At 34.3% G+C, this 12313-nt stretch overlaps 1 non-coding gene and 1 pseudogene across 1 annotated transcript; both read left to right on the top strand.

The window, feature by feature from the left end:
- Nucleotides 2888–3817, top strand: OR4C256P (olfactory receptor family 4 subfamily C member 256, pseudogene; annotated as a pseudogene).
- Nucleotides 5997–6126, top strand: LOC138921467 (small nucleolar RNA SNORA18). The gene has a single exon (XR_011434066.1). It is a non-coding gene; the product is annotated as a small nucleolar RNA SNORA18 (small nucleolar RNA).
- The last annotated feature ends 6187 nt before the right edge of the window (nucleotides 6127–12313 follow it).

The raw sequence follows: 12313 nt of genomic DNA on the forward strand, positions 1-12313 counted from the left end.
TTGTTTCAGGTAAGTACAATAGTTATTAAGATGTGCTGTTTTATTTGTGTTGTCTTCAGATCATTGTTACCCATTTTTTGTGTCAGATTCCTTTGAGAACCTGATGAAAGGTGTTAAAACACCTCTGGAAAAAAATCTGCATATGATCATCCACAAAAACATAACCAATATCAGGAGGATATGACAAATGTCAAGGCTCTCCTCATATTCTGTAAGGGCCAAGGATTCATGATAAAAAATAATTAAATGCTAAGATGATCATTTTTATGGGTGTCAGGGTCTCAAATCTTGCATGGCCATGTGGTGCTGTTCAGACTACACCATATTCTACTCCAGATTGTCGAGATGATTTACTAAGTTATTTAAAATTCATCTCAGTTTTTTTTTCTGAATTTATAAATTGGGAGTATGTTTGTCTGTCTAACATGCATAATAGATAGAAGGCCACAGAAGATTAGCGATGTGAATGCATTTTGTAATCAGAATAGCAATAAACCAATCAGATAAATATATTAAGAAGTAATTGAGAAGGTTCGATGTAAAAACATTTACTCAGTACCTACATTGTTCAAAGCATTGAGTTTTGAACTGTGGATAATAAAAATCTGAGAATACGTAATTTTCAAAGATTTTTATTCCAAAAAGGAAGCTAAAGAGAAAGCACATATAAGTGAATTTAACTAATATTATAAGAAAAGCTATCAAAGAAGCCTTTAGGGAACAGGAGAGAGAATTTCATTCATCATAAAGACGTCGCTGAAGGCCACCAGAGAAGGTTTCTTAGCAGCTGGGTCCTGGAGTTTTGGGACAGTTGATGTAGTTAGAAATGAAGCGACATTCTAAGAAGGAAGAAAACTATTGATTGAACTGCTGACTAAATATTTATGAGATCTCATAATTATTACTAAGTTAATGAAAATATATGTGTTTATAATTCTTAATCTATCTTAAACAATATATGTCCAGATGTATAAATAAACTTGTTCCTACGGCCAGCCCCATGACCAAGTGGTTAAAGTTCCATGTACTCCACTTCAGTGGCCTGAGTTTGTGGGTTTGGATCCTGGACGTGGACCTATTCTACTCATCAGCCATGCTGTGGAAGCATTGCATATACAAAAATAGAGGAACACTGGCACACATGTTAGCTCAAGGCCAATCTTCCCCAAACAAAAAATGATACCTCTACCATTGGCAACAGATGTTAGCTCAGGGCAAATATTACTTAGCAAAACAATAAAATAAAATAAACTTGTTCTATAAATGAACATTCTAATGGGGTTGATAGCACAAATGAAAAGTCATACAGTCAAAGGGGTGGCCACAATTATGGGACTTAATTTCAAGTACAAATATTTCATGATGGATCACTCTTTCAAATTAAGAAGGAAAGAATGAGCTTATTGTTTTGATTAAGATACTAAGGATCAGTTTCCTCATAGTTGAAGATCTTTGTCAAAAGTTTCATAGTGCAAAGAGAGTTTTTTAAAAATCTGGTATCCTAATATAAATTACTTCACCAGGCACTTTCCTGAGAGTGGTTTTTGGTTTGGAGGAACATAAGGTATATTTCAAGTGGTCTCAGGAGAAGAAAGTTTACCAAGTGAGAGGAAAAGATGTACAAGGGAAATTTGCATCTGTTTACTCTATCATAGTCTGTGCTTTGGCCACTTACAACTTTCAAGACAGTGTATTGAAGGTTTGAAGAGGAACACAATGAGATACGTAAGCCTTCCAAATTTTTCACGTGCATATAGTCCCTTTCAAAATTATCTTGAAAAGAAAGATGTAGGTAAAAAGTTTTCTTCTTAGAAGTGAAGGCAGTGATAGTATTCCTTTCTAAGTTTGAAAAAAGAGAAATATGCATTGAAATAAATTAAATTTCAAAGTTAAATCATCATTGACTTAGCCAGGACAGAAATAAATTGAATGAAGTCAGTCACTGACCGTCCACTACTCTTGTTGTCTAAAATTATATCTCGTTCCCTCCTCTGAATCTCTGGTTTGTTACAAGAACAAAGGAATTTTCAGGTGCTTGGATAATACAAACTCTACTGGAGATTGCAACCATCATCTGATCCTACATGAACTGCGTGGTGTCCTCCCAAAATCACTTCAGATGTAAAATGTTTAAGTTAAACACTTGAATTATGAAAACAAGAACTGTTGAGTTATAACACCTCTCTTTCATTTATATGCAACCTTAGGAACTTTGGGTCCTCTAAGTGGTGTCTTTCAGAAATGGGAAAAAGAAAAATGTAGAAATAAGGATATTTGAGATATTGCCAACTATTAAGGAATATTCACTTCTCTACATTAGTATATATCAAATACTAAATATCATAAGAGCACCACAAGGTAACATCATATTTTTAGAGAATATAAGTACTTCCTGTTTCTCTTTTCAAGCTCTAATATCTGGAAATTGGCATCCAGTGAAGGGAAGCATAATATATATTAAAAAATAGACATGTCTAGAATTATGTGTAACAAATATACAATGATAAATATATGTGTAAAGAAGATATTCTTTATGGGTAGGGTCTGGGGTATAATTTTCCATTTATATTATGAACTTCCAAAAGTAGTCAGATATATCCAAAATCCCAATTGATACACCATCTGAATATGGATGCCAATTTATTAAATATGGAAAAATCATGAAATTAATAATAAAATGGAGCCACATTACAAACTGTGGAACAAAGTGTTGAGGTGAGTTACTAAGAAGCAATAGCTAAAATGCCCATGATAAGGAACATTTATTTTTGTTAAAATATTCCATAACATCATATATCACACTATACGTTACACATACAACCCTGAATTAATTCCCTTATTTTTTGCAGATGAACCATTTCACACTCCTTCTTCTCATTCAAGAAATCATGCAGCTGAATAATAATGTGACTGAGTTCATTCTGCTTGGGTTAACCCAGGAACCTGTTAGGAAGAAAATAGTGTTTGTCACTTTCTTAGTTATCTATTTGGGGACTTTGCTGGATAACTTTCTGATTATTGCTACCATCAAGACCAGCTGGGCACTTGGAAGTCCAATATACTTCTTCCTTTTCCACTTATCTTTATCTCATACCTTCCTCTCTACATCCATAGGCCCTAGAATGATTGTGGATGCCCTTTTGAGGAAGACCACTATTTCTTTCAATGAGTGCATGATGCAAGTCTTTTCATCACATTTCTTTGGCTGCCTAGAGATCTTCATCCTAATTATCATGGCTGTTGACTGCTATGTGGCCATCTGGAAGCCTCTATGCTACACGATCATCATGAGCCATCAAGTCTGTGGTGCATTGGTGACTGTTGCCTGGGTGGGGTCCTACGTACATTCTTCAGCTCAGATTTCTATGGCCTTGAGTTTACCCTTCTGTGGTCCCAATGTGATTGATCACTATTTCTGTGACTTGTAGCCTTTGTTGAAACTTGCCTGTGCAGACACCTACATGGTCAATCTACTCTTGGTGTCCAACAGTGGGGCCATTTGTACAGTGAGTTTTGTCATGGTGATGTTCTCGTATGTTATCATCTTGCGTTCTCTGAGAAACCACAGTTCTGAAGGGAGGAAAAAAGCCCTCTCAACCTGCATTTCTCATGTCATCGTGGTCATCTTGTTCTTCGGTACTTTCATATTTATATACACACAGCCTGCAACCACCTTCTCCATGGACAAGATGATAGCTGTGTTTTATACAATTGGAACACCTTTGTTCACTCCTCTGATTTATACACTGAGAAATGCAGAAGTGAAAAACGTCATGAGGAAAATATGGAACACGAAGTTGATCTCAGGTGACAAATGATGATTAGAAGTTTCAAATTTTCTTTATCATTAGGATTGATCAAAAAAGTCCATAGGGAATATCTTCCTCTTATTGTATAGTTAACATAATCCTAAAGTGGGGCATAAGAAATAGTTTCTTCAAGAAGATAGGCAATATGAACACATATACTGATTAACATTGATTCAATTTTCTATAGAAAAGGAGACAGCACAAGGTAGAAACAGTCATGTAAGACATATACTTTACTCTGCCTCTCTTGCCTGCCTAATAGCACTGTGTTTTGATCTAGTATTATCTCTGCCCTTCCTCATAATGATTCTTTGTGTTCTCTATTTATACTTACACTTCTATATGCTTATATCCACAGCCTGGCAAGGTTTCCTCCAAACTGTTCGTTTATTAAGTACTTTGGGATCATAATGTCTGACCATGAACCTTCAACTTGGTTGTTCTTCCTGACTCAAAGAAAGCACCAGATTTAAATAACAGAAGCTTCATGTTGTAAAGGACAAGACACGTAATGTAGATAATCTCTCTTCTATGTCCTGCGGTTATACTTTGAATTATTATCATATGTTTAATAAGATCCTTCTAGAAGAATGACAGAACACTGTGAGAACATTCACCCTTCTGAAGGAGTCTTTTTTATCTTACTAAGGTTCTGATTATTTAGGTTATACTCAATATTATTCTGTTTGTAAAAATTACTTTTTGCTCCTAAAATGATCCATTCTAATTTTGAGGAAGTTTTAAGTTTTCTCTTGAATCATCCCAATTATAATAATTTGTTCATAAGATTAGGTTCTTATGATTATGGCATAGATAACCCAAATTAATATGGATATATTTATATGGCCTAAAAGAGTATATGCAGTTGATAGTAGGGAACTTGAAAATAAGAATTGATTAAAGAAAGAATATTGCAACCCAGAGGAGGATTTTTTAGGCTTTGGAGCAGAAGAGTTACATCACTGATATGAATTATTTTAGTTAGATTGATATAATCCAGAAAAGAGAGTAATTTGAATGAGACTGTGATATTTGAATGAAAATTATGTTTATGCAATGGAGATGGATATCACCATTTGTCACCATCCATCAACACCACAGACTAATTGTATGAACAGTAAGAATCTTCTGATTTCAATTTCTCTTCTTATTTGTATTTTTATCCATAGAGAAAATTCAATGAGTATTGTTGTTTATTTGGAACTGGTATCTCTATTTATAAATTACTTAACTATATTAAGATTACTAGTTTTATATTAATTTTCTTGTACCAGGAGCTTTAGAATTTCTTTAGCTTGAGAAAATGATCATCTACTTCTCCATGTGGGAAAGTAAAACTGTGAATTCCACAATAAACTCTAGTGACAGATTTTCAGATTCTATGAATTTCAAGGCTACTTCATCTCAAGGATGTATTATTGATCACAGCTGCTGGAGTTTGATTCTGATCTTGTAAGCTTTGCAAAATAGTCAATTCCAGTTGGCATAGTTTTAGTTGATGTCTTCTTCTATTTCAAGGCATAGTAATTATGAAAAGGGGCGTATATTGGATCCAATTTAGGTGCCTCCCCAGATACACTCTATGTATTATATCTTATGGACATACTTTTAACACAGAGCTTTCATGCCCACTGTTTCCACATCTCCTGCCCACAGAGATTATGGTCTAATTTTTGTCCAGGGTTTTATAATAAAAATGATAGAACTGTAAAGATGACTGAATATGCAACCTCACCAGGAATTTTTTGTTGAAGTCAGTATTCTGATAAGAAAAGAGTGGGAGTCTGAGATCTAGACAGACATAATTGTGCAGGGCAGGGTGAAAACCATGAAATCACAAATTATCTTGCATTCTCCTGATTATCGTAAGTAGCCTCCTCTCCCTTGAAAGAAAGGAAGGAACAGTTTTACTTAGCCTAGACACCACGCCATTACCTTATTTGAAGAAGTTGTCATGCAATGGTATTTGCTTTCCTCGTGGGCTTCCTCCTACACCCCTTATTGCTTCCAACCAGCTAACGAGGGGAAAGCTTCAAGAAAGTCTAAGCACCAATGTAGATTCTTGCTCTAGGATAAAATGAAATGCATGAGAAAATTGCAGGACTTTGCTGCTAAGTACAAGTGTGAACCATGGGAGCACTTCATTATGGGAGATGTTAACACAGAATGGCAAAATATAAATCTTGGATTGAGGTCTATCCAATGGGGCTTTTTCTGTAGACTCACATTATTGGAAATGTCTCGTCAAGTAACTATGTGGTTTGCTTTACTCACAGAACTATCTGTTAGATCTGTGGGAAAGAACTACAATACAGAGTTCCTAAAAATATAAAAGACCCAATAGTTTACTTTTTTTAATCTTAGGTATTGACAGTATCTTAAATATCTGTACTATTCTTTGGTGTGGAAGCTTAGGAGTGAATATGATTTGAACTTAATTCATATTTAGAAGACCCTAAAGTAAATTTCTTGAAGAAATTAATTCCCAAAGTTTCTAGGTGGGACATTTTTGAAGTGTGTCATCAGTATATCCATATTCAAGTGGAGATAAAATAAACTCAACTAAAAAATTGTGGGCTGACTAACATGACACCTGTGGATTAAACATGGGTTATATTTATTTGTTTATTTATTTTTGTCTTTTTACCATTCTTTGAAATGTTTATTACAAGTATTCTTAAAGACTTCTCTACATCCATTACGGAATGGTAAAACTTCCATTCGCTGATATAACACTGTTCTCAGTGCATTTTTTAAATTCTTTCTTTTCTAAAGGAATCATATTATAATATATAAATACACCAACTTAACATATGCACCTTAAATTAACACCACGTTATATATCAGATATATTTCATCTAAAAAAAAAGCACAGGCTCTTTGTAAAAGGGCAGTCGTGTAGATGAATCTTGACTCAAATTTTGGAGGAACTAAAGTAAGCTTGATGGGCTGTGGAAGGAATCATATGTAAAATTCCCTAAATAAAAATGTATTGACTTTAACCAGCCAGAAGAAATGATGAAATTCGGCCATTTGTGACAACATGGATGGACCTTGAGGGTATTATGCTGAGTGAAATAAGTCAGAGGGAGAAAGTAAAATTCCATATGATCCCACTCATAAGTAGAAGATAAAAACAATGACAAACAAACACATAGCATTGGAGATTCGATTGGGGGTTACCATGGGGGAAAGATGGGGAGGACAAAAGGGGTAATTAGGCTCACATGTGAGGGGATGGAATATGATTACTTTTCAGGTGGTGAACATGATGTAATCTACACAGAATTTGAAATATATTATGATGTACATCCACAAATAAATAAATAAGAAAAAAATAGGTGTTAATCACTATAAACTTCCCTCTTACCAATACTTTTGGGACATCCCATAATTCCTGGTTTGTTATGCTTTCATTTTAATTTGTCTTAGACATTTTCCAATTTCCGTTTGATTTCCATTTTGTTCAATGGTTATTCAAGAGTGTTTTATTTTAATTTCAATGAATTTGTGAATTTTTCTATTTTCCCTTGTTATTGATTTCTTGTTTCACTCTGCTGTGCTCAGAAAAGATATTCGGAATGATTTCAATCTTCTTAAGTTTGTTAAGACTTATTTCGTGCCCTAAAATATGGTCTATCCTGAAGAAAATTCTGTGTGCTCTTTAAAAGAATATGTGTATTGCTACTGTTGGTGAAATGTTCTGGATGTGTCTGTTAGGTACATCTCACCAATAGTGTTCTAGTCTGTTGTTTCCTTATTGATTTTCTGTTTAAGTATTCTGTCCATTTTAGTAAGTGGGATATCAATACATTCTATTGTTATTGTATTCCTGTGTATTTATCCCTTTAGATCCATCAATATTCACTTTATGTATTTTGATCCTCTGATTTTGGATGCATATATATTTATATTTTTATAATTTCCTATGGAAATGACTCGTCGTTTGTAATGACTTTGTGTCTTTTGCCTATTTTATATTTGATAATGCTTTAGTCATCCTGCCCTCTACTGGTTACCAATTACAGGGAATATCTTACTGTATCATTTCATTTTCAGTCTATGTGTGTTCTTAAATTTAAAATAGGTCTACTGTAGATAGCATATAGTTAGATTTTTAAAAAAATTTTTTAACATTGTGGGGCTTCCTCAAAACATTAAAAGTAGAACTACCATATGATCCAGCAATTTCACTTCTTGATATTTATCCAAAAAAAGCAAAAATGCTAATTCAAAAAGATATATGCACCTGCATGCTCATTGCAGCATTATTTACAATAACCAAGATATGGAAACAACCTAAGTGGTTGAATGGATAAAGACGATGTGGCATATATATACACACATATGCAAATATACACATATATATGCAAATTATCCATGATCAGTAACATCATTTAAGTTAATGCTTGCAATTATATAATAATATTTCAATTAAGGATTGTTTTCATACAGAAAACACAATCTTATATATATTCATTAATGGTATTTATATAGCATAGAAGAGTAAATTGTAAAAATCTTGTGTATATAAATATGTGGCTTAATAATATATACTTCTATTACATAATAAATTAGTATAAATAATTCAAATAAAATATTTTAAAACATGGTGATATGTCAAATTTTCCCTTGTGAACGTAACTTTTTAAAATAGAATTTATTTTATAGTGCAGTTTTAGGCTTACAGAAAAGTTTCACAAAAAGTACTGAGAGTTCCCACATATCTTCTCTGCCCCCCTCAGTTTCCCCATTTACTGACATATTGCATCAGTTTGGTATATTTGTTACATTGGTAAACCAATATTGTTACACTTGTACTAAAGTTCATAGTTTACATTAGGGCTTACACTTTGTATTGTACAGTTTTATGGGGTTTGGGTTATATATTATGTCATGTTTCCATCATTGCAGTATCATAATTATTTGTTCTCCTTCACTAAAAATGACTTGTGCTCCATCTATTCATCTCTTCTCCTCTGTCATTGTATCCCTAGCAATGACTGGGTTTTTACAGTTCCCACAGTTTTGCCTTTTTCAGAAAGGAAATTTATAATTCATAACTGTCATGTAAATATTGCCATTTTGAAACATAAATATCCTTCTTAAGATTATCTCATTCATTGTTTTATTCTATTAATATTTTAAAATTCAATAACATCAATTGATTACTCTCTCTACTTGTAGACCACATTAATATATCACCCTTAATTTGGGCCAGCTATGCTACAATTAATTCGCATGATTCAAAAGAACACTAATACCACCCCCTGTCCTGAAGAAAGAATCAAGTTGGGAGTATAAAGTAGATTTTACCAAAAGAATGCTATTCTGAGTACAAAACCAACAGTCACAGCCTTCCTAAGATCCAAGACCTACCTCAGGACGGTGAATTTTCTCACAGTTCGAGAAAGATCTAAATAAACACAAGCTTAGAATTTGCAGTAAATGCTCAAGAATTGGAAAGAGGATTACTAGATTTTATCTTGTTCCTTACTGCATGGACTTTTTACAGTTATTTGAATCTGATACTTTCTGCTGAATCAGGAAGAACAATTAAGTTGAAGGTTGATGATCAAATGTGTCGAGACAGAAGCGTCTAATAAGTGAAACCCTTTGGAAGAGGTAAAAGTAGCTAGGCTGTAGAGATAAGCATGGGGAGGAGGTTAATCTAGAAGCAGAAAGCATCAGTACTCACCATTATGAAGAACAGCTAAAACACTAGATAAAAACCATAGGTGACAACAGGAAGGCAAAAGTCAGAGAAACAGCAGTGAACCACTAAAGCAATGGGCCTTCCATACCAGACTATACCTGGTGCTGTCACTTCCCCTTCATAAATTTTACTCGATACTAACCAGCTTATGTGTTCACATTCTTTATTTTCCTGAAGGAAGTAACTCTCATGACCCAAGTTAGGATTATAAAATTCCACAATAAGAATATCATATTCTCTATGAACTTTTAGGTCAATCCAAACTATTAAGAAAAATTTAAAACTGCCATTCTTCTTTTGGCATCTGAGACGAACTTCTTGTTCCACAACTTTCTCATTGCATTTTCCAATTCTCCATTTCTCCATGTACAAATCAGAAGGTTGAACAAAGGTTTTCCAATTGACAGTTGTCTTCTTGTTCATGCGGAAAGTGGTTGCAGGGTATGTTTATATAAATATATAAGGACCAAAGAACACGATGATCACTATGATGTGGGAGATACAGGTGGAGAAGGCTTTTCTTATTCCTTCAGCGCTGTGGTTTCTCAGAGAACGCAAGATGAGAACATAGGGGAACATCACCATGAGAAAACTCACCATACAGATGGTCTCACTATTGGACACTAAGAGTAGATTTACCACGTAGGTGTCTGTACAGGTAAGTTTCAACAAAGGCTGCAAGTCACAGAAATAGTGATCAATCACATTGAGACCAGAAAAATGTAAACTCAAGGTCATAAAAATCTGAGCTGAAGAATGTACACAGGACCCCACCCAGGCCACACACCCTAGTGAACCACAGACTTGATAACTCATCTTAGTTGTGTAGCACAGGGACTTACAGGTGGCTACAGAGGGTTAAAAAGCCATGAGAATTAGGATAAATATCTCTAGGCTACCAAAGTAATACATTAAAAAGACATGGATCATGCACTCACTGAAAGAGATAGTGGTCTTCTTCAAAATTTCAGCCACAATCATTCTAGAGGATATGGACGTAGAGAAGCAGGTGCCAGATAAGGATAAGTGGAAAAGGAAGAAGTACACTGGACTTCCATGTGCCTAGCTGGTCTAATATTCAGCAAGTTATCTAACAATGTGCCCAAATAGAAAATCAAGAAAGGGACAAACTATTTTCTTCCTTACAGGATCCTTAGTTTACCCAAGCAGAATGAATTCAATCACATTATTGTTCAACTGAATGATTTCATGAATGAGAAGAAGGGATGAATGTGAACTAAATTGTGTGAAAAAAAATAAAGGAATTAATGTAAGTTGTGCCATGAGATATTATGGGATAGTTAAAGCAAGTTAATTCTTGGTACTATGGGAAATCATGGAATATTTTAAGCAAAAGTAAATACTCTTCATGAAGTACATTCTGACAGATTTCTCAACGTCACTTCCATACTTTGTTCCTAAATTTTTAATGACCAGTTCAGTGGGCACATTGAGTCTCAAATAAACTTGTGGATGTGATACTTTTCCTACAGTGCTCTTCAAATACAACCCTTTTCTAGCTTTGACATTATGTTGACTAATTTTGCCAATTTAATACATACAAAATTAAGAGCTAACCCTCATTTTATTATTTTCTTCAGTTTTTCCTTTTTTTTAAACTGCTGCCAATCCTCCTCTTTTTGCTGAGGAAGACTGGCCTTGAGCTAACATTTGTGTCCATATTCCTCTACTTTACATGTGAGATGCCTACCTCAGCATGGCTTGCAAAGTGGTGCCATGTCCGCACCCAGGATCCAAGCCAGCGAATGCCAGGCCACCAAAGCAGAATGTGTGCACTTAACTGCTATGCCACTGGGCCGGACCCTTCAGTTTTCTATTTTAGCCAGTCTTGGATCCCATGTTTTGCATGGTGCATCACTTGGCATTTAGGATATACATGACTGCCCTTGTATGTTCAACAACATTAATAAACAATGCACATACCACTCCCAACAAGATAAAGAATGTGTTCTTTATATAGTCCTTTATACAACATTGTTACAAACATTTATACAAATAATATATTTTCTAGAAATACATAATGTTCTCCACTTCTCTGCACATTATATCCCAGATATTCCACTAGAATTCAGAAACAGGAAACACTTATAGTCTTTGAATAATCTACTGCAAACTTTAAGCACTATTATGATATTAGTTCTTTGCAAATACTAATAGACAGAAATGAGCGCTCTTTAATTGTTAATATATCAAATATCCCCATTTTTATCTGTCTTTCATCAGTTTCTGAAAAGCACCCCTTAGAGCTCCTGAAGTGACACTCCTAAATTAAAGAAAGGATATTACTTAATCGTTTGTTTTCACAGTTCATGTTTTTAGCTTAAGCATTGTAGACCTAGAGTGGTTGTGCTTTTGGGTGTAACCAAGCAAATGGTTTAGGACCAAATCTTGACTGTAATCACCCAAGCCCCACCTTCATGAAACAATGAAACGGAGTAGAGAAGAAGAAAGGGCAGGGAGACGTGGCTTTAGAAAGAGGGATATTAGATCGTCAGTAACTGATTTATTTATTTTTTATTTCTGTCTTAGCAAAGTCAACGATTATTAACTGTTGAAGTGTCACTTCTTTCAATGAAGATTTCTTTTTCTTTCAAATTGAAAACAAATATTATAATCGCCCTTATTTCCGAAGACCAAAGTCTTTCTCCAGATATTTCCGGCCAAGTTGATATTGGATGAGGCACTGTATGAAAGTAAAAATATAAACTGAAATAAAGTATATTTAAATATAATCTGGAAGACTTAATTATCCTATTGTCTCTCTCCC

This window comes from Equus caballus, chromosome 29 (genome assembly GCF_041296265.1).
Source record: "Equus caballus isolate H_3958 breed thoroughbred chromosome 29, TB-T2T, whole genome shotgun sequence".
In the NCBI taxonomy this organism is placed as follows: domain Eukaryota; kingdom Metazoa; phylum Chordata; class Mammalia; order Perissodactyla; family Equidae; genus Equus; species Equus caballus.